Source organism: Alnus glutinosa, chromosome 10, assembly GCF_958979055.1.
Source record: "Alnus glutinosa chromosome 10, dhAlnGlut1.1, whole genome shotgun sequence".
Classification (NCBI taxonomy): Eukaryota; Viridiplantae; Streptophyta; class Magnoliopsida; order Fagales; family Betulaceae; genus Alnus; species Alnus glutinosa.
Window position 1 is genome coordinate 23,183,213 of NC_084895.1, and position 22,394 is coordinate 23,205,606.

Below are 22,394 nucleotides of genomic sequence, written 5' to 3' on the forward strand. Positions count from 1 at the left end.
ATACCATATATTATATATATTTTTTATTAAATATAATAAATACCGTATATGTGGCATATAGGCCATATATGAAGATAATATCTTACATTCTCCCACTTGGCCTTTATGACACATGACCTTATGGTATTAGGTTTTTTAGTTTGGCCAATCACTTATGGAATCCTTCAACTTAGATAAGAAATGTTACATATGAATCATGGCGGTAAAACCATTATAAAATTAGGTCGTCATTTCCATGTATCATAGTGTAAAACACTCCTTACATGAGTACCTTATGGATAGTAAAGCTTTATGAATGAACTTTCTATAAGCCATTCGGGTCCAACTTTATTTATCCTTATGGATAAAATAACAAATATGCGCAAAATCTTTATTATAATAACTTCATGTCTATGGACCAAATAGAGACAAACCAAGCAAAAAATGAATTAATGAGTCTCATATACTGCGCATGACTTTATACTTTATTTATCGGTAAACTTTTAGTCATGGGATCCGCAATCATTAATTCAGTACTTATATGCTCAATAGACCATTTATGTCTCTTAATGTTATCTCTCATATTGAGATACTTGATCTCGATTTACTTCTACTTCTACTCTTTATTCTTATAAAAGAAAGCTATAATAGAATTACCGTAGAATATCTTTATGGTCTAACTGTAAAATCGACAATATTGAGACTTTCAACAAAATGTCTCATCCATCATGCCAGTGTAGTAAATTCATAGTATGCGAGAATTTTAGCTTTCTTGGCAGACGTAGCAACTATAGTCTGCATATTGCATTTTTATGATATATCATTCAATAAGAAAATATATACCATAAAGTAGATTTTCTACTATCTACACAATCAGCAAAACTCAAATCTGAACAACTAACCACCTCTAAATGGAATGTGTATCTTTAGGTTAAGTTGTACTTCTTGGTTCCTTGTGTATACCGCAAGACTTTATTTGCTGCACTTTATTGACCCAGTACTCTTACTATAAGCCCAATGATTAAGTCTAGTGCAAGCCTATGCTTGCATTAGGTTGCATAATGCAGATGCTTACCTAAAACTTTTTATTTGCTTTTGTTCCAATACATTTTGGGACATTTAATATGTATTGAATTTATCCCTTTTAGTTGCCACTGAAGGTGCAAAATCCTTCATTCTAAATCTTTTAAAACCTTTTCAATGTAGGCCTTCCGAGACAATGTTAATATTATTTAATTTATGTCTCTGTGAATCTCTATGTCAAAGACATAAGAGGTTTCACCCAAATTCTTCATTTCAAAGTTTTGTGAAAGGAACTTTATGTAGCAAGAATAAATCACCACTTGCAAAATAATATCTACATATAGGACTAGAAAGTTTACTTTACTCCCATTGACTTTAAGGTCTATATACTAATTAACAAGGTTTTCAATAAACAATGAAGCAATAACCTTGTAAAAAGTATACCATCGACGAGAGATATGTTTCAGCCCATAAATAGAATTCTTTAATTTGCAAGCATTCTGACTGTTATTTATAAAACATTTAGGTTGTCTCATGTAAACCTCATTTTTAAGATCTAAATTTAGGAAAACTGTTTTCACATCCATCTGATGTAACTCTAGGTAGGCTTGGCAATTCGGGTTCACGTCAACCCGACTAACTCGATTACATAAACGGGTTCGACATGAACCCAGCCCGATTATTAATCGGGTTGGACCGTGACCTGAACACGACACGATTAATAATCAGGTAACCCGAACATGACCCGATAAACACGATTAGTAATCGAGTAATCCGTTAACCCGACACGACCCGATTTTTTTGAAAGGATTTTTTGAATGTTGTTTGAGGCTTTTAGCTGCATATCAATGCTGTTTGAGGTTTTGATCTTGTTGGCGAGATAAACAAAACTGGAGGTGCAAGGTATGAGTTTGAAATCCTTTGAATGCCGATTGTTAATTTTCTGAATCAATTTAATTATTAATAACCTGGCTATGTACCTAGATCGAGTGAATCAACCTACTAGATTTTCGTCAGAATAAAGATACATATATAGAAGACATTCATTAGCACAAGGAGCTTAATTTTTGAGAATGTCTAGGTACTTGAAAATTGCCTTACAGTTAATTGGCTGCTTAATTTTTCTGATCTTTGGGCATATATGCTGATATGAGTATCCTATATATTTGCATATTAAACAACAATTATATATATAAGAACTGAGAAATATATAGACACAATATATATATATATATATGTGTGTGTGTTTAGATCAGAACCTTTAAAAGAAAAAAGAAGGGAAATTAACATTGCTTCATAGACCACCCCTCACGCAATGGATTAAACCAAAACATTGCTTCATAGACATGAAGAGTTTTTAAAATCAAGGTAGGATTGTTAGAGATCTTCCAATATGCAACCATCAACTCAACATCACTTTACAGACAATATTTAACTATCAATATTTTGTTAAAATTTGAGAGGAATACAAAAAGAAAAATGCTAAGCTATTCCTCTCAAATTAAACTTAAATTAACTAAACATAACTAAAAATTTTACAACTAGTAAGGGCAAAACAGAATTCAGTTTTAGTCAACTAGTAAGGGCAAAACAAACCCCATAATCAACAACCAAGAGTCTAGTAAAAAGTTCTATATAAAAAGAACTCATTTACATATAAGCCAATGTCAAAGAATATTAAGAGAATTTGCTCCTAATGAACTTAGAATATCATTGGAATTGAAATTCAAAATCAAAATATCTTCTTCAAGCTCATCAAACTTCATTTGTGTCAATTCTACATCAAAAGATAAGAGGAATTAGTGTAATAAAAAAATAATATAAGTTAATGAAAAAAAATAAATATACAAATAACAAATATTACCTTTATCTTCATATAACCAATCTCGAGTGCATACTAGTGCCTTAACAATATCAAGTTTGAGTAAACTCCTATATTGATCAATCACACGTCCACCAACACTAAAAGTGGATTATGAAGCAACAGTAGAAATATAATTACTCAAAATATCACAAGCCATAGCAGCAACTATAGGATAACGAAATTCATTTACTTTCCAGTATGAAAGAATGTCAAAATTTTCCTCCGCATCATTTATCATCCTGGGTTCATGATGAGTGCAAAATATTGTATAATTGGGCCCCTTAATTTATATTTGTTAAACCCTTAGTTTTGTTATATTCTAATATTTTTTGTTAGTTTTGGTATTTTAGTGTTTTGCAGGTCTTTGAGAAATAATGTCGTTATTTTTGTAGAATTGACTTAAAGATGCAAGGAAGGTCCAAATCAATTTTATCTCTAGACTTGTGGAGACCAAATCAAGCACATATCTCCCTCCATAATGGGCAGCAGCTCTACACGTTATTGGCAAAAAGGTTTTGGAAGAAAATCCTTCAAATTCCAAGGTTTGAATGAAGTGGCAAAATCCTTTATTTATGGAAAGAATCCAGATTGAGCGCGTAACTTTATTTTCATCATAACTTTCGGCTCAAGAATCGGATTGCATTGAATTTGGTGGCGTTGGAAAGCTAATGAAAAATGAAACAAATAAGTCTGAAATAGGTTTTTCCTATTTCGGACTTTTACTATGCCCAAATTGCCCCGTAATAAAAGAACGCTAATGTGTGCGAATTTTGGAGTCGTTTTCCTACTTGGATTGAAATTTCAAAGGATTTGTACAACTAAGGGACCATATCAATCAGATTTCTTTCCAAAGCAAATGCCTTCCATGCACAAGTTCATATTCTTTCCATATATACCTGGTGATGGACGTGTGGAGCACAAATCAGATTGACATGTCATGATTTCTTTCCATAATCTTTACCAAGACACATGGATTCAAGATCTGATTTATTTCCATCCTCAGGCTGCTGTGCAATTAATGCAAGATGTGATTCTTTCCCTAGCTTGACCACCAAGAAAAACCCAAAAGACCTCGGAAGCACTATAAATACCATGTTTTGGTCTTAGAAAAGGGGGCCGGGAGGAAGAAGCGAAGAGGAGCGAAGGAGCACAGAAGAGCATCGAGACGCAAAGTTGGAATTTTATTTTCTTTGTTTTTAATTTATGTTTAGTACTTTGATTATGGAATTTATTTTCATAAACATGAGTGGCTAAACCTCTAGCTAGGGTTAGAGGTGAAGCCTAGTATTTTTATTATGTGTTCTTGAGACCATGTTGTTTGTTCTTCATAGATGAATGATTAAATTTTGGGGATGATTTTTTATTTGAGAGTAATTTAATGGGACAAGTTTATTTTGATTCCTTATGATTTTTGTTTATATCAAATGCTTACGTTGTTTGATTTGATATGATTCGAAAATATATGAAATGCTTAATTTATTGTTTCATGTTTTTGAAATCAAATTCTCAATTAACCCATGTTTAATCTATTTTATATTTTTTTTTTTTTATGTCTCATGAATATATAATAAAATACTAGGTGGATCCTTGAAACCCTAGTCTTTTCCAATATTATCTTCAAAATCAAATTTATTTATTTTAGTTTTATAGTTTACTTTTTAATTTAAATTATATTCTTCTGCTCCACTTTCGAGTGGAAACCAAAAGCAAAAATTCCTATTTTTTTTTATTATTTATTTTTCTTTTCTGCAAAATAGTAAGAATTATTCTCTCGTGTCTAATCATTCCTTGTGGATCGACCTCGGACTTACCGTGATTTATTACTTGCAAAAACCTACACTTGGGTTTGCACCCTTTGTGGTCCAACAGTTCATCTAAATAAAGTTCTAATTGATTCTTATTTGCTTGAACATCATCCCCGCCAGAACTAAAAAATGCCTACAATTAAAAAAAGATAATATGAACATAATTTACTAAGTAGTTAGGAGTATATATACTAAGTTACTAACAATAGCACATAAATCACAAAATAAACATATAATTTTACCTTCATCATTGTGGAAGTCCGCTTGACTTGTGGTTGGGGTACTTGGCGATCAACATGTCTTGTATCAAGAGATATGATGCTTGAAGATGTAGTTAAGGAACCATCATACTCCATTAAAAGATAGATCAATTTATTATGAACATGACTATACTCTCTAGAATTATTAACTCCATAAAGCCTCGAATTACAGAAATTTACAAGTTGAAGCCTGTAACGAGGATCCAACACAGCTGCAAGAGCCAACACTACACTAAATTCTGACCAATATTTCTCAAATTTAGAGAGAATTTATTTTGTCATTAATCTCAATCTCTTATACTCATCTTCACTCTCAACTTCTTCCTTCAAAGTTACATAAATGTCAAAAATCACAGGAAAGTAGAATTTGGCTATGGGATACTTGGTACCAGAAAAGTCACATGTAGCATAGTAAAAGGAAGCCAAAAAACAACATATATGAGTTACTTTTTCTCACTCAAGTGCAGTAGGGCAATGCTTACAGTTTGAATCAATCATTTCTAAATAACTAAAAGCACTCCGATAATGAATAGCAGTCTCAAGCATAAGATATGTAGAATTCCATCTGGTTGGTACATCTTGTTTTAGTCCCTTTTTACTATCCAATGACATTTTATTCACAGCCTGAAAGAAATTTTGTTTTCTCAATTGTGATCCTCTAACATACTTTACACTGTCACGAATCTTTTGGAGAGCACTATCAATCTCTTTCAAACCATCTTGAACTATCAAATTAAGAATGTGTGCATAACAAAGAATGTGAAAGAACTCGCCTTCACAAAGAAGGATTTTCTTCATGTTCAATTGATTTTTTAATGAACCAACACAAACATCATTGGAATAAGCATTATCCAATCTTATAGTGAAAATTTTGGTCTCAATCCCCCACTCTTCTAACATATTATACGTCTTTTCATACAAAGATATACCATTATGTGGTGGGGGCATGAATGAAAAGTTTAACACCTTTTTAGTTAAGACCAAATTCTTGTCAATAAATGTGCTATGAGACACATATATCCATCAGTAGTCAAAGAAGTCCACAAATCAAATGTTAAACAAATCCTCCCAGGACAACCATTCAACATAAATTTTACCTTTTGTTTCTCCCTTACATGCAATTTTTTCAAATCAGTCTTAAAAGTATTCCTAGAGATAAGCGGTGCATCAGGATGCAAGTATTTTATCATCTCTCTTATGCCCTCATACTCAACATATTGAAAAGGCAAGTCATGCTTAATGACCGAAGCAACCAACAATTCTCTAAATTTTTGGGGACAAAATATAGAGTTACTTACAGACATAGATCCCTAATTTCTAGATAAGAGCATCTACCCAACATCACGAGTGTTTCTCCTCGGACAAATGTTTATGTGACACTTCAAATTTCTAGTTCCATATGTACTTGGAGCCAAGTATATAGTACCACACAACTTGTATTTTGCCTTTAACTTCTTACCCTTCTTACCACGAATGGCATCAAAATGTTCCCAAACAGCTGAAGTCCTCCTACGCTTGTGGCCTTTTTTATCTTTCTCCACACAAACACATTCATCTTCTTCTATTGTAGTCAATTCAACCACATTATCCTCAAAGTCTCTAACAATATCATCACCAAGTACTTCGTTACTCATCTACACACATCATTATTAGTAAATTAGTTCGTCAATCCAAAAATAAATAGTGCATAAAATCTATCTCACAAAGAAAACTTGGAACTTAAATGGCTAATAATCTTACCTGCTTTTGATCCTGATTCATGATTGGACGCAAGTCACGCAATAGATGAGCTGCTCAAAATATATGGTAAGTTTTGTTAGAATCTGAGTGATCTAGACAATAGAAGATGTACCGGAATTAATGAAAGCCAAACTACATCATGTAAGCAATCATAATGTTTTATTCTTAAAATTTATAAATAAATAAATAAATGAAGACGCAACATTTAACTAAGAATCCTAAAATAGATGAGTTCTGAATACACAAGTAGCATGTATATGTTGTATGCTGCAAGTGAAAAAAAAAATCATTTAATAATATATTCAAATAAGTTGATTATTTTTTTAAAAGAAAAGAAAAAGATGTCTAGTTGACATGGATATATATGAGACAAATTTTGTATCATTTATGTCCAATCACTTTCTAAATATAATAATTCATATATTTTACCATCTTAGAAATATTCAGAAGAAAAGGCCAACTTGGTTTTGCTTAGTGTCACCATAGTATTTGACTATTTGTTTACTTATATATTTATTTATTTATTTATTTTTATTTTATTTATAAAAAAAAATGCTTGTAGATGGCAATAAGGATGTGCAATACATGTTCTGTTTTCAGTTATTTAGTTTAGTCTTGTTTGATACAGGATGGAAGCTATCTTGGTACTGGTAAATTTGATGAAGTAGGTCATGGAGATGGTGAAGGAACAACACTTAATCTGCATCCACTAGGAGAAAACACATTAAAATTAATGAAAGGCTGCAACGTTGCAACCCATAATACTAAAGAAAAAAAAAAACTCATCTTTTGCAATCAAGAGACTAAACAATCTGGTCAGGTAACAACAACTCTCCTAAATGAATTGTACAAAAAAAAAAAAGAAAAAAAACCATAAGAATCCCATAACCTTCAATCAAATTATAATATAGTAAATATACCACCCAAACCTTTACAAATCAAGAAAACCAAAACATCATCTTAGTCACATAGGAATTTCACAATGATCCTCCTTCCTCCTGCTATAGCAACTTATATACAAACAAACTAAAAAAAAAAAAAAAAAAAAAAAAAAAAAAAAAAAAAAAAAAAAAAAAAAAAACACCTACATGGGCCATATCAAAAAATTCAAAAAATCAATCAAAACCCATATGTATATACATGTTTTTGTTTGAGTGAGCATCAGGGTATACTAGGGGGAGAGGAGAAGTAGAGGGTAGAGAGACGAGATCGAAGTGGGTATTACTTCTTTCCAGGCTGGGTGAACGGTGAAGTGGTGATTCGGTGAATGAGTGAACTGTGGTGATTCCGGATTCGGTGAAGACCGTGAAGTGGTGATTCCACTGATTAATTAGCCAAGAGTGATGAAGATTGAAGGGAGAGGAGAAGCAGAGGGCACTGAAGAGTTCAAGAGTGATGAAGATTGAAGATTGAAGGGCGTGTGGTACGGCTGTGCAGGTCTGCTGCGGCTAGGGTTCTCAAATCTCAACTTCTCACGGTCTCAGTGTCTCACTAATTCAGTAATTCACCGATTCAGGATTTCACATTCCTCTTTTTTTTTTTTTTTTTTTTTTTTTTTTTTAAGTAACCGGGTCATAATCGAGTTGACCCGATTATGACCTGAACTCGATAATGCTAAACTCAAACCTTGTTTTTTCGTGTCGTGTTCATGCCAGGTTCGCGGGTCGTGTCAAAAATTGTCAAGCCTAACTCTAGGTCAAATGAGCTACCAATGCCATGATTATCCTAAATGAATCATTCTTTGATATTGAAAATAAGGTTTGATGATAATCAATCCCATCCTTTTGAGTTAAATCCTTGGTTACAAGTCTAGCTTTATATTGTTCAACAATACCAAAAGCATCCCTTTTGGTTTTATGAGACCATTTGCAGCCTATGGCTACTGCTTCCTTTGGTAAGTCAACGAGATCCTAGACTTGATTTTTAACCATGGATTATATTTATTCTTTCATGGCATGGAACCATAATGTGAAGTTGTCTCCACTCATAGCTTGTGAAAACATGTTTGGATCATCCTTAGGTCCGACATCAACATCAGACTCTTGAGGTATAAAACTTAATCACTAAGGATTGCTGATCTCTTTATTCTATAGGATCTTCTTAATTCTAATTCCTTTACATTTTGCAAAATCTGAGTAGATTCATACTGAACTTGTTCTTCATGAGTTGACAATCCTATAACTAATTGTAGCTAAGGATAATCAATTCGATTTTTCATAAGTACAATCAAACATCCTTCATATGAAGGAGCCTCAGTCAACTCTCTTGCTTCATCTAAGTAAAACCTTTGAGGATAAGCACTCCCTCTAAGTTCAACATCCTTTAGAAATTCTGCAATCAACAACTCTAGGATTATATGAAGGATAATAAAACCAAAAATCCCTCGGAGTTTACTGGATAGCCTATAAAAGATCCGCCGGTTGTCCTTGAATCTAATTTCCTTAAGCGACGATGGTAAATCTTCACTTTAGTAGGGCAACCCCATATGTGTAAATAATTTAAACTTTGCTTCCATTTATTTCATAAAAGGTGTCTTAAAGACAACCTTAAATGAAATGCTGTTTAACATATACACAACGGTCTTCAAGGCTTTACTCCATAAGAGTAATAGCAAATTAGTATTACTAATCATTTTCCTTTTGTGTGTACCTACCATAATACTCTTTGCCTATATCAGATCTTATGATCTTCACGTTGTTTCTTTTCTTCTACCTTATAGGTATTGAAAGCATTCAATACCTCAGCTTTATTATTTAGAAGATAGAGATACATAAACCTTATATGGTCATCACTAAAAGAGATAAAGAATCTCTAACTACTTAGGTAATGAGTATGAAAAAGGTCAACACCTATCAGTATGCATGATCTCAAGAATTTCAAAAACACTCTTTGACACCTTTAATAGTCTTGTTGGTATGATTTCCCTTATGTAGTCCACACAAGTACCAAATTCAGTAAATTATTATTTACCAACTTTTATTTTCTGTATGGATACATACGTGGTGGATGAGAGTACTTCTTATCAGGAGCAAGCCATCACCACAATGAAGAATGGAGAAGTGATCGAAACTCACATGGAAGAGAGGAAGGAGGAGCAATTTGAGGCCCCACAAGCTCTACATTGGGCAAAAGGCGAGGAAGTGAGCACTGAGGCTCCTTCATCATCCACTCTTATTTTCGAGACGCCATATGAACCTCAAGCCTCTATTGCTTATGACTTACCAAGAGGTCAGGAGAGTAGTTTGTTAGGGCAGTTAGAAGAGCAAAAAGAGACCATTGAGGTAGAAAACTTCCTTGTGTATTCTCCTAACTTTACTTCAGTTCACGATTCTCTTTAGGATGAGAAACTGTTTGAGAATACTCAGAAGAATCTACCTCGATATGCGGACATTTGGAATTACCTTTCTGTAGGTAAAATTTATTCTCTTTGGTCTAAGAGAAGAAAAAGATTGGTACTTCAAATTTAAATTTAAAGGTCAGAGAGCATTGAGCGCATCAAGGATGTGGATTCCGTTGGCCTAATGGATCCCACATATTTTGACTAAATAAGTCAGCTTCATAGGTTCGAGCATATGCCATGTGCGCTCGAGTCCTCCATCAGGCTAGGGCACATAATCTCCTTCTAGGTTTATTTTCTCCATTGTTGTTTCATTCTTAGTTTATATTTTTACAACAATGTGTTGCACTTGACTAGTATTTGGTTGGAGTATCACTCTCTTTTTCAAGACGTGTTTTTACAATCAAGTTTAGAGGTATGATTTATCCCGCATCTGCTTATTCAGGTATTCATATCCTCTTATTGTTATGTTCAGTTCTATACACACATTGGGGACAATGTGTGATTCAAGTTTGGGGGTATTGAAGAACGAAACACTGTCCAATATTTTGCTATGTTATTCTTGAGCATGCTGTTGATTTTGAATTCTGATTCGTATTTCATTGGTAAGCTTAACATGATGAACACATGATTACTTAACTAGGGAATTAAGAAGTTTTGTTATTTTATTTGGCAGCATGAGATATTACTTGTTTCAATTTGATTCTCACAAGCACACTAGCACGTAGTCTATAGGGTATGAAATTTGAAATTAGTTATGTCTGTTATTAATATCTTGGATGCAACTGGGTAACTTATTAGAGGAATAACTTTGGCACAAAAAAAAAAAAAAGAAAAAGAAAGAAAGAAAAAAAGAATAATATTGATCACTTTGAGCTTTTCGTTGAGTAACCGGATCTCTTGCCTCATTAAGTATTGAGTATTTGCGTCAAAAGGTGAAAGTTTGTTTTGATTGATAAAATGGCTAAGTTTAGCTTTGTAGCCTTTTTGACTCGAGTTAGTAAGTCTTTAGGATGTTTCACACCTAGTGCCCTAAAACTATCTGATTTGGGAGTCATTGACTTAACACTCGTTACATGGGTCAATTAGAAAGCTTAAGGGAGCTAAGCATTGCACAACCTGCATATATAATAATAATAATAATAATAATAATAATTATTATTATAAATATATATATGCCTTAGTTATTTTATCTAATGGGGAGTCCAGCGAATTTTGAGTGTTGAACCATTCATGAATGATATTAGTTTTTGAAACCCCATGACTATGTGTTAAGTTCACTTTACACTAATTGAATCTTGTGGTATCTCATAATGCCATGTTAGTAGCTTAATTTTTAATTCCCTGAAATTGTGAAGATGAAGTTTATTTTCTTAAGCTTGCCAATGAATGAGAACCATTGTTTTTATGATGCTGCATTCTTGGGGATAACATGGTAGGAATAATGTTTGTGGGTATCATTCATAGCAAACTCTCACGAGACTTCGTTCGTCCACTAGAGAGTCCTTGAGGTTTAAAAGGCTTGTTGCATACACTAAATGCAATCGTACATCCCACGAAAAAAGGATTTATCTTGTTGTTTTTCAGTTTTATTTCTTGTTTCGTATTGCTAAGGGACTAGCAATATGTAAGTTTGGGGGTGTGATAAGCGTCGAATGTTGCACATTCAAGCCCCTTAACTTGCATATATTAATTTCTTATCATTGTTATTTGTTTGATTTTGTGTTGCTTTAATGTTTTCAGGTTTTAAATAAAGATACAATTAATTCCATTAATTTTGGGCTTAGAGCACACTTTGAGAAGACCTATAAGATATTGGTAAGCTTAACCAATCATAATAGAAGACTTCTGTGATGTGGTTAAGTTTAATTAAATCAAGAGAATGATTAAATCAGAATTTCTCCAAAAAAAAATACAAATCGAATTGGATTCAAATTTGGATTCTGCACATGTCTCAGTATTTTGATCATAACTTTTGGGTCAGATATTGGATTGCTATGAAATTGATGGCGTTGGGAAGATAATAAAAAATTAAACAAATATGTCAGAAATATCTTTTTTCCAATTCGGACATTTACTATACCAAAATCGCCCCGTAATAAAAAACTGCAATTTTGGACGAATTTAGAATCATTTTCCTACATTGATTGAAGTTTCAATCTTCTACTTGGACAAGAAAACTCAAGAGACGATTTTTTTTTTGGAATTCCAAGAGCTTCTAGGCCTCTCCTAATATCTATAAATACACCACTAAGCTTCAAGAGAAGGTGTGCTTGTGCTTAGCTTTAGACAAAAAATTCTTTTTGGAGGCTTGACAAGTTGAAGAGGAGAAGAATATGGTAGGAGGCCATCCCAACACCACGATGAGCGGCTAAATTCTTACAAGGGTGTTGATGTAGCCCTTTCTAAGTAACAATGGTTTGATTGTATTTTAATTTGGTATTTTCTATATGCATGATGGTTGTATAACTGTGAGAATTGATCTTAATGTTTATATTCAATCGTTATGAATTTCTTATCTTGTCTTAGAAAGTCTTTTATATTGATTGAACTCAATCCTTCATATTTTTTGTGATTATGTGAATGATTGTTATACAACGGTTTTAATTCACATATGATCAAGAGGGTTAGATAGTCCATGCCTAGGAAATATGGATTGTACTACACCCTAATTTAGTGTAATTTAGGTAGACAGTTCATACCAACCGAAGATGAGTTATACTATTCCATTGATTGTATGTATCATATTAAAGACGTAGCTAATCCATACCTAGGGAAGAAGGGTCGTACCGCATCTGAGTGGTTAGGTGGACGGTCCGTGCCAACCGAAGATAGATTATACTTATTCTTTAGAGGTAATTTCTTGACTACTCAAGTGAGACGAGCCCTATATCATGCATAGTATGAATTTTTCTTGTTAATTTATTATTGAACATTGTTATGTGGTGAGTGGTGAAATCAATCTCCTATTCTTTATCTCATCCATACTCTCTTTAAATTTATGTCTTTTACTTTTATGCATTTATTTTAGAAAACATAAATCAAACATTTTTTTTGATTAAGTTATATTTAATCTTGAAAAGCTTGATAACAATACCTATGCAGTCCTTGAGGTTCGACACCCTCTCTATAGCCTTATATTACAAGGATTCGTTTTATTGCGAGTGATTAATTTTATTATTGATATATTTTGGTAAACAAAAGACCACATCAACATACATGGTCAGAAATTTATTTACTAACCAATTATCCTTATGTATGCCTCAAGATAAAATTTCATATTTAGAAGAGAGAATTCAAAATGAAATAGACCAATAATGACTCAAAAAATCTCAACCTTTAAGGACTTAAGTTAAGCTATAAATATCATTCATTCTCATAATGAGATTAAAAACACTTTAAAAACTGTAAAAATCTCAGTTTCTTTCATTCTTGCACCTTTTTCTCGGGAAAAATATGTAATATATATATATCCTCTCAACCTTGAGATTTCCTTGGCCTTGGTTGAGAACTCAAGTTATAATCTTACTCTATAGCTAGCTTTCTTTCTTGTTATGCTATAGTTTTCCCTCGACAATACATTGCTTTTATTGAACTTATAATACAAATTAAGTCTCATTATCTGCTTCATTGCCAAGATCATGCTGAATGGGATATTTCCAAACTCAAATAAAATGGGTTAGTTGAAATTTCTCAAATTCAGTTTCTTTAATTGTTATTTGTCGTTAGAGCATATGATTCTCGTGTGTATTTTCAATTTTCACATATTCTAATGACATATGTAAGTACTACTCCAACTCAGCTTAAAGAAAAATTGTCTGATTACAAAGAAATTAATACCAAAGGAGGTCGACATCAGGGGTGGTTATGGGCCAAAAGGTCCAACCATGTAGCCTGCTGCCTAGCACAGCTCAAAACAAAAGAATTACATCTTAGTATAGGAAATAGGCATGTTGAGCTACGCTAGCTGAACATTTCAGACCCAATCCAGTTTTGTGCTGACATAACATCAGTGAAGATGTATGTACGTAATTAATTAAATGGAAAGAGGTCGGAAGAGGAAGAAATAAAGAAAATGGAGATAAATGATTAATTTGTGAGTGTTTAATATTAGAAACTTACGTCAATTATTAAGAAAGAGCTCAATAGAACTACGTTGTGCTTCTTATTAACTTAATCTTATTCATATAGAGCTTATAAATGATTTGAATAGTTTCAAATGTATAAATTTGTAATTTAATCCTAATTAAATTTATTCACTTAGTGTAATTCAATCCTCCTTTATAACTAATTTTTTTGTTTTTTGTTTTTTAACGAAGATGTTTGTACGAACCAATCTCTGCATTTATAGATCTTTGCTAGAGTCTCTTTGGTACATAACTATTCTCATAATCTCATCTCATGTATATAAACTAATATTTCTATTAACGTCTTTTTCCTTCTTCAGTAGTACTGCATGCATGCATCAAATCACATGAGATATGTAGCTATATTTTATTTTGAGAGAATATATAAATAGACACACACATACACATAGAGATATATATGTTCTACATATATATGAATATAAAGTAAGCTAAATCAGGCTCAAACGGACACCGTCAAAGAACGGAACCCATGTCGAATACTTGCTCTCCATACATCCTCGATATTCAACAAAGTGTTCCCACACTCATTCACATTCTACCCTTCTAAGGCATGTAATATCCCAGCAACACGCCAAGCACTCATCACTTTCCTTGGCAGCCAATTCTGTCTCATAATGAAATATGGAGTGTTAAAATACTAATTAAATGATTAAATTTATCGTTTAATTTTTTATCATCAAAAACTAAAAGCGGTTGGAATAATTGGTGATTTGAAATATTAACCTCACAATAGTGCATGTTGATGAAAGATGTGGGAGTGATCATTGCAGGTGTACAGTAGAAGAAGCAATCTTTCCGCATTTTCTTTGGTGGGAACTGAGAAAAAGGAATGAATAATGTTCCTTTTGATGCATTCAATTGTTCGTCTTCCTTCCATCCATCTCCCACTAACCATGTCTGCAAGTCTCATTATGTCATATATATCATAGTCTTAAAAAGTTTAATCCATTAACTAGAACTGTAGGGGTAGCTAGTAAACACTTTTTTTATATTTTAATTTTGCCCCGAGTCTCAGAAAAGGGAAATGCATATGATGCTACAATTTTCACTATAATATTCTCACAAAATGACGTGCATGATAGTCCACGTGACACTATTATTTTAGCTACAATATATCTTCTTACAACATTCCTCCTAAAAATCTACGGATAAACCGTACAAATTTCTCAACTATACACTTGTATTCAAGTGCATGTCTTTAATCCAATAAATGAAAAGGAGAGTTGTTTAGAGTGAACTGCTAAATACATAAATTTTGAATGATTTGTATTATAAAAAGTACAAAATATAGAGATAAATTTAAAAATTTGGGAGGACAATGGACCTCTCAAGGTTATGAGTAGTTCTGCTCCCGACTAAGAGTGTGTTTGGTTGTTGGTTTGAGAAGCTAACAACTACGTGTAACATCTAAAAAGCTCATTTAAAGAAAGAAAGAAAGAAAAAATCTAATACCATTTCTTTCTTTAAATCCACACAAGAAGAAAGAATGTGACAAGCAATAATCATGCATGCATGAAATGGGCTGCAAAATTTACCTTCTGATCAGCATAACTTGTTGAAAGGATCAAGTTATTTTTCGACTTTGTGGTCAGCCTTAATTGAAGCTTCTCATACTCATCCTTATATGGTAGTGCAACCTAAAACAATTATAGTACTATAGTGTTAGAAAACTAAATGTAAAATTTGATGTATTTCTCTATTGTATAATATATATGACACTAGTAAATCCTTATGATTTACTGTTATATATATATATATATTTGACATGTCCACACAAAAGAAGGGAGAGTGGATTCGAACTAGTGAGAGGCGAATATTACTCCTAGAATATTGAATACTTTTTATTCGTATTTCCACGATAAATTCTGTTATTGTCTTTACATATAAAAGTATATTAGAAGGGCTTTGATTAGAATAAATTGAGCTTGTTTAAGCCAAATGCTTGAATAAACTTGTTTTAAATCACCACTTAATCTTCTAAAAGTTTAAAAAGATATGAATGGTTGAATTTAATCATTTGATGTAGTACCCTAATACTTCTCCTCGATCGCGTGCAATTCAACTACATACCTTCTTTTTCCCTTTTAAAGTTAAGAAACATTAGAAAAATAAAAACAAAAACATTGCAATCTAGCTAGGTCGAGCAAGGATTTTACAGTAGTTAAAACATACCTGAATATCCATTTCACATAAAGCATCGGCAATGGCATAAGCAACCTTAGTAAGGTTGCCCCTGAGAAACACTTGAGTTGTTCCTTTCGGAATACTATTTAGCACGATAGCCACTACTAAGCTGCTTCCATCCACCAGCTTTATTTTAAGCTGAGGGTACTTTTGGATGTAAAGCTCACCATTTTTATTAAGTTCCTCTCCCTGCAAAAATTTACAAAAGTAAAGGTCGCTAAAATACTTTGAGAAAGAATGAATATCCATGTACTTTTATTTTTGTTAATTTCTTCAATATTTCCAATAGGAGGAGCTCACGGGGATAAAAATATAAAAATAAGATTGAATCATATCAACGATCCAAGATATGGATTGAATTTCTCTTACACCAACAATTCTCCATTGCGTAAACCAACCATTGGATCAAGAAAAAAAATTTCCAATAATATATTAGAAAGCTGGATTTTTTTTTTTTATTTTTTATTTTTTTAAGCAAATAGCAAAAGCAAACAAGCCAAAACAGAAGAAACATAAAAATCAAAATGACACAATAAGGAATAAAACACGAGTAATGCTAGAATGGAGATTTGATGCAGAGGAATCATCTGAATTAGATGATGCTGAGTTGTCAGATTGTACATTGATGACGCTGAATTACCTGGAGCAGGTAGATCATCGCAAGATTGGAAAGAAATCGTGATCTAGCCTAATTAAGGCAATTTTCGAGTGCGCTGTAGATTTTTTGCCATAACTTTGGTTATAAGTATCCGATTTGCGCATATGACCCTAATTTAGAAAGCTCTCTTCGGCGCGCACGTCGTGGCCACCCAGCTACACTTGATGTGCCTCATTTCGAGGCCAAAATCCGCTATTTTCCTTTCCAAAACCCTAATTTTAGATATTTTTTTTTTCATTTTATGGTAACTTTTCGTTTATCGTTTAGGAAGTGATTCTGAGCCCAATTTGCACCAAATTTTTGGCAGCTGACTTATTTTCTTCTATATTTCATTTTGTTAAGGTTATTAGGGTTTTGCTATTTTTGGTAATTTTCAATTATAATAGCCGGGCTTGTGGGCGTTTCTTGACATTCTTGATTATTGATATTTTCATTAAAATTCAGAGATTGTCTCTATGTTTGGGATGATTTTCTGTTTTCTTCCTTACAAACTGTCTGTTGAATAGCCTGCAAGATAATCGCTGTTCTATCCAGCGTCAAGATTTTTATCCATCTTTTGTCCCTCTAAAACTGATGTGGCCTTTAAAATTACATATGGCTGTATTGAATATGCTTCCATTGTGACCATTAGAAATGGCCCTTTTAGTAAGGTTATGCGCAAACCTAGACTTTTGACTAAGATAAGTGTAGTTTCTATTCTTTAAGAGTTTAATATTAGAAAGCTGGACTCGCTTGCCTGATTTAGAAGACCTAAACTTAGCACCTTAACTTCTCTCACTTCAGCATCTAGTATAGCTTCTTCAATCAAGTGGTTGAGGGATTCCCTTTGCCATTGTAACATGTACTGAAGATTAAAACAAAAATAAAAACATAGGAAGAAGTTAGATAAAAATAAATTAAATCAAAACCAGTTGAATCAAATTGAATGTAACCAACAATAATCGGGTTTGGTTTGGATTCAATTCTAGTTGAAATTAGAACACGTGTCTCATAATATGACATAAAAAGCACATGCCCCAATGCCAATGAATCCAATCAAACTAAGACTGAACACAAGCCAAATCACAATAATCATATAAATGAATGTTTCTTACATGTATATTGTATCTTGGTACCATCCAAGATTGCAATTTGAGCTTTTGGAAAGTGATGCTCTCTAGAACAAATGTCTGGCCATAGTTCCAAGTTAGAATCAAAGACCATAGTAGTGTCACAGGCCACATCGACCACAGGTACCATTTGGAAGTATGGGGCCTTGAGGCCAAGGAGGCAAATCCTAGCCGTAGATGATAGATGGACTCCGGTGTTGTTAGATGCGTTAAATGTACCACATCAGGTGACTCTTCACGTCTTTTTAGTGCAGCCTCATATAGAGCATCTGAGGACTTGTCCATGGTCCCATACATGTAATCATATATAGGCATGAAAAGTGAATAGTTGGTGCGGAATTGGGTGTGATGTAGTGATCAATGAAATCTGTTGAGTCAAAAAATTTAGATTATAATTTCCTGAGATTCATATAATGAAAACAATAATAATAGAGATAATAATAATAAAAAATTTTGATTAGCTGATTGATTAGGCATAGGTCAATTGTACAAAAGGACTGAAACTTTAAAAGTATTACATAATGAACTACTTTGATCAAAATTAGGAGAATAATGCAGAGGTCGTTGTATAAGGGAGGACTTACGAGGGGGTGTACATGAAGTACTTGAGCGGGGGAAAGACGGTGAAGAGCCACTTAGGAATGAGCTCGAAATTACAGTGACCCATGTTGTTCATGAAATCAATATATGTGATGTAACCCAAGTAGGATGCTATTGACGCAGTCCCCGTGAACGATGTTGTCAGCAATGGTATTGCAAAGAGTATGAAATACGCTATGTGTTCTGCAAATGGATGGATCACAGCTGCCATATAATATGAACATCGATCAAGTTATTAGTACTAATTAATCCTCAATCTTGAACATACAAATTACAAAACTAACAAGTGTAATTTCTTTTTCAATTGAATCATGTTGTACGGCCAGAGTTGTCAAAATAATAATTTTTCTTTTTCTTTTTCTAATTGAATAAGGAAAAATGTTACAAGAAAGGATCTGCCCCATTCCTAATCCTGATGGAAGAAAGAACAGGAGATCTAGTGAGAATGCTACCAAATACAAGGTGGATAGCGGTCCATTTAGCTAAAACATGTGCTCTCAAAATAGTACTGTTATTCTTCTTAATATTATAATATATATATATATGATGGACAATATGGTTTTGATTGATAGATGTCCTATGCGCTTGTGTGCACGAATTAAATCCTCATTTATTTTAAAAGTTTAAGCTTATTAAAAAATAGTTTATTTAATTATTTAGCTAATATTCTAACATCCCTTCACATGTGAGATTAAACTCATTCTTAAGAAGTGAGACCCAATACGTGTGTAGAATATTCATTTCAAATCTGAGAGGTAAAAAAAAAGGAGAGAGGAGTAGAGATAGTCATCAAAGGGTGCCAATAATAATTAATGGCTTCCTTTGGCAACTGATTCAGTTATTTAACTTATTTCGAGTTTGATAGAGAATTTTTTTGGAGTAGATATAAATGATTGATGTGATATAAAGCAGATAGAACTTTTAAAATTTTTGTATAGAAAAGTGAATTTTTTGTTTTGTTTTGTAGTGATTTTGTGTTTGAATAATAATAATAAATTATTGATATATATGATATAAAAAATAACAATGTTTTGAGGTTGTGGTTTTTAGAAAAAATCTTGCATCAAAATCGAGTTAATCCAATCGATTACCAAACACGTACCGCCAATATCTTTGCTTGCGAGGTAAAGATTTTTTAGGTGAGTTTTCTTTTTGAATAGTAATAAAAAGTTATTAATATAATATAAAGTAGAAAGAATTTATATGGAAAAGTAAAAAAATCAATTTTGTAGTGGGTATTTTTATTTGAATAATAATTTATGTAATATAAAAAGTGAAAAAAAAAAAAAGTCAAAATGTTTTAAAGTTGAATTTTTTAAGAAAAATTGAAGGCGGAACCTTTGCCTTCTGCATCTCTTTTTTTCTTTTTCACGTATTTTTAAGTATTAATTTTAAAGTATCTTCTTTCTAACGTGACATTTAAAATTATTTTTAAATAAAATAATATGTAAAAATGTATATAATATTCAATGATAATTTACACAGACCGAACCCTTAGCAATGAGCACTTAAGAGTACTTAAGAATACGTAGCAAATTTTTCTTTTTCTTATCCAAAAGCTTCGTATCTTATAAGCTTGTTGGAAAGCTTCGTAAATAAGCTTCAAAAGTGGCGTGCATTTCAAATCTCACCTGCAGCATGCGATTTTATTTTTATTTTTATTTTATATATATATAAGCTAGTTAGGTTTTCGTCAAAGGCAACTTTTGCGTGTCAAAGAAACAACAGCTAATTAGACATTAAATATTTGTATATTATATATAATATAATATATATACACGGACGTAAAAAAATGAAGTATCTTACAGGTAATTGGTTCAGTAACAATGGAAGAATGGTGGTGGGAATGATAGCGAGAGTAAAGGAAATGGTGGTGCAATGCTCTGTGAAGCCAGTAGTATAGGAACTCCACTGGACCCGCATGAAGCAGAGTTACCATAACCACACCATCACTTCTCCAGAAGGGTAGGTTATGAGTCCCTGGAAGATTAATCATATAGCCTACGTAAAATAGTACTCCATTGAACAAGATCTGATCATCCCTGTAAACAAAATATCCGTCAAATCATGCATGTGTCAATTGATCATGCGAAACCTGTAGATTTCTGAATGAATTAAGCTACTTACTTACCAGCCCCTTTCTCTATCAACCTGCTCGAATTCGATACCTTTGTCCACGATCCTATTATTGCCCTTGGCCGTTCGGTAACGGGATAGAGAAATCCATATCTGGTTGTGCAGCATCCTCACCAAAAGGAATGGAAGAATAAGGAAGTAGAAGAGGTCTCTCTCACTTTCTCCCTTTACCATGAACGAGTAAGTGCTATGAACCGCCAATGGAGCCAAAATCACGTACTTAATTCCCAACAGGAGAACAGAAAATTAAGAAAAGTTAAAAAAAAAATACGTATATGAATTAAAAGAAGAAAGATGCTTTATGAAGATCAGTGTAATGAACCAATTTATATGACCTAATAATTTGTACATCAAACTTGACCATAAACTGCAAGCATGTCCAATACCTTGAAGCTACCAAGAGGCTTCCATGGCCAGTCTGTGAGGATCCCTGGTTTCGTAGCCATACTCCTAAGGTATGTCAGTCACCCCCCGATTTGTGCTATATTTTGTGCATGGCTTTCGAGGGCTATATATAATGCATGCTCTTCCATTGTTCGTAAATAAAATGTAGAGATCAAAGCCGCCGTGAATGCAATGACAGGGTCCCCACAAATGCCATGTGGAATGCATGCCACACTCGGATTGTGGAATATGAATGCACATGTAAAGAGATGAGAAATGATCCCTACACTCATTTCTCACAACAACCCCACAACAAACTGACGTGGCTGGTAGTATTTTATTATTTTTTTACAAAAAGAAAACAAAACAAAACAAAAAAAGTAATAAAATATTACTAGACACATCAGCTTGTTGTGGGGCTGTTGTGAGAAATGAGTGTAGGGATCATTTTTCTAAAGAGATATGCAAATTTTGCTGTCTATTATTTTTTTCAAAAGGTAAGTTCTTGGATTATAAGTAGGATTTGAATCGAATAACTTTTAAACTATAGTTATGATATTGTTATCAAAGAACAAATGTCTCCCGAGTGATTAATTTTATCAATAAAAATTGTTACTTTGTTAAAAAAAAATAAAAAATAAAAAATAAATTTTTTGAAGCGATTCAACTTTCATGCGTTGAGCGATATGTCTAATTGTAGTTGATTGAATCGATCTAGTCAGTACGTCGCAATCTAAAAACATGTGCATCTTAGGTTACTTCTATGGTTTTTATAGTACTGGCATAGCAATTTAAAACGGAGATACGTTAGCTTCACAATTTTTATTTTTTAGTTTTATATATTTTATATTCTATAGTTATATTTTTTTATTTGTAGTGACATATGTCGTCATTTTATTAGTGTTGAAGTGGCACATTAACGAAATTCGTTAAGTGTTTAACGGAATTTGACTGCATGAAGTGATTTGTTTTTTTGGCATACCCCAATAACCTTTGAGTTCATTTAATTAATACCGCATGGAGCTAATTATAGATTAGGTAAAACACAAGGACTGATTTTAAAATTATCATTAGATCAAAATCTAATAGTGATATATCACATATCCAATAATAATTTTAAAAACCACATCAATTTCAAAAGGATTAAATGACTAATTTTAGTACACA

At 32.7% G+C, this 22,394-nt stretch overlaps 1 pseudogene; it reads right to left on the reverse strand.

Annotated features, from left to right (window-relative positions):
- Nucleotides 1-14,595: 14,595 nt before the first annotated feature.
- LOC133880217 (very-long-chain aldehyde decarbonylase CER1-like) lies at nt 14,596-21,289 on the reverse strand (annotated as a pseudogene).
- Between the last annotated feature and the right edge of the window lie 1,105 nt (nt 21,290-22,394).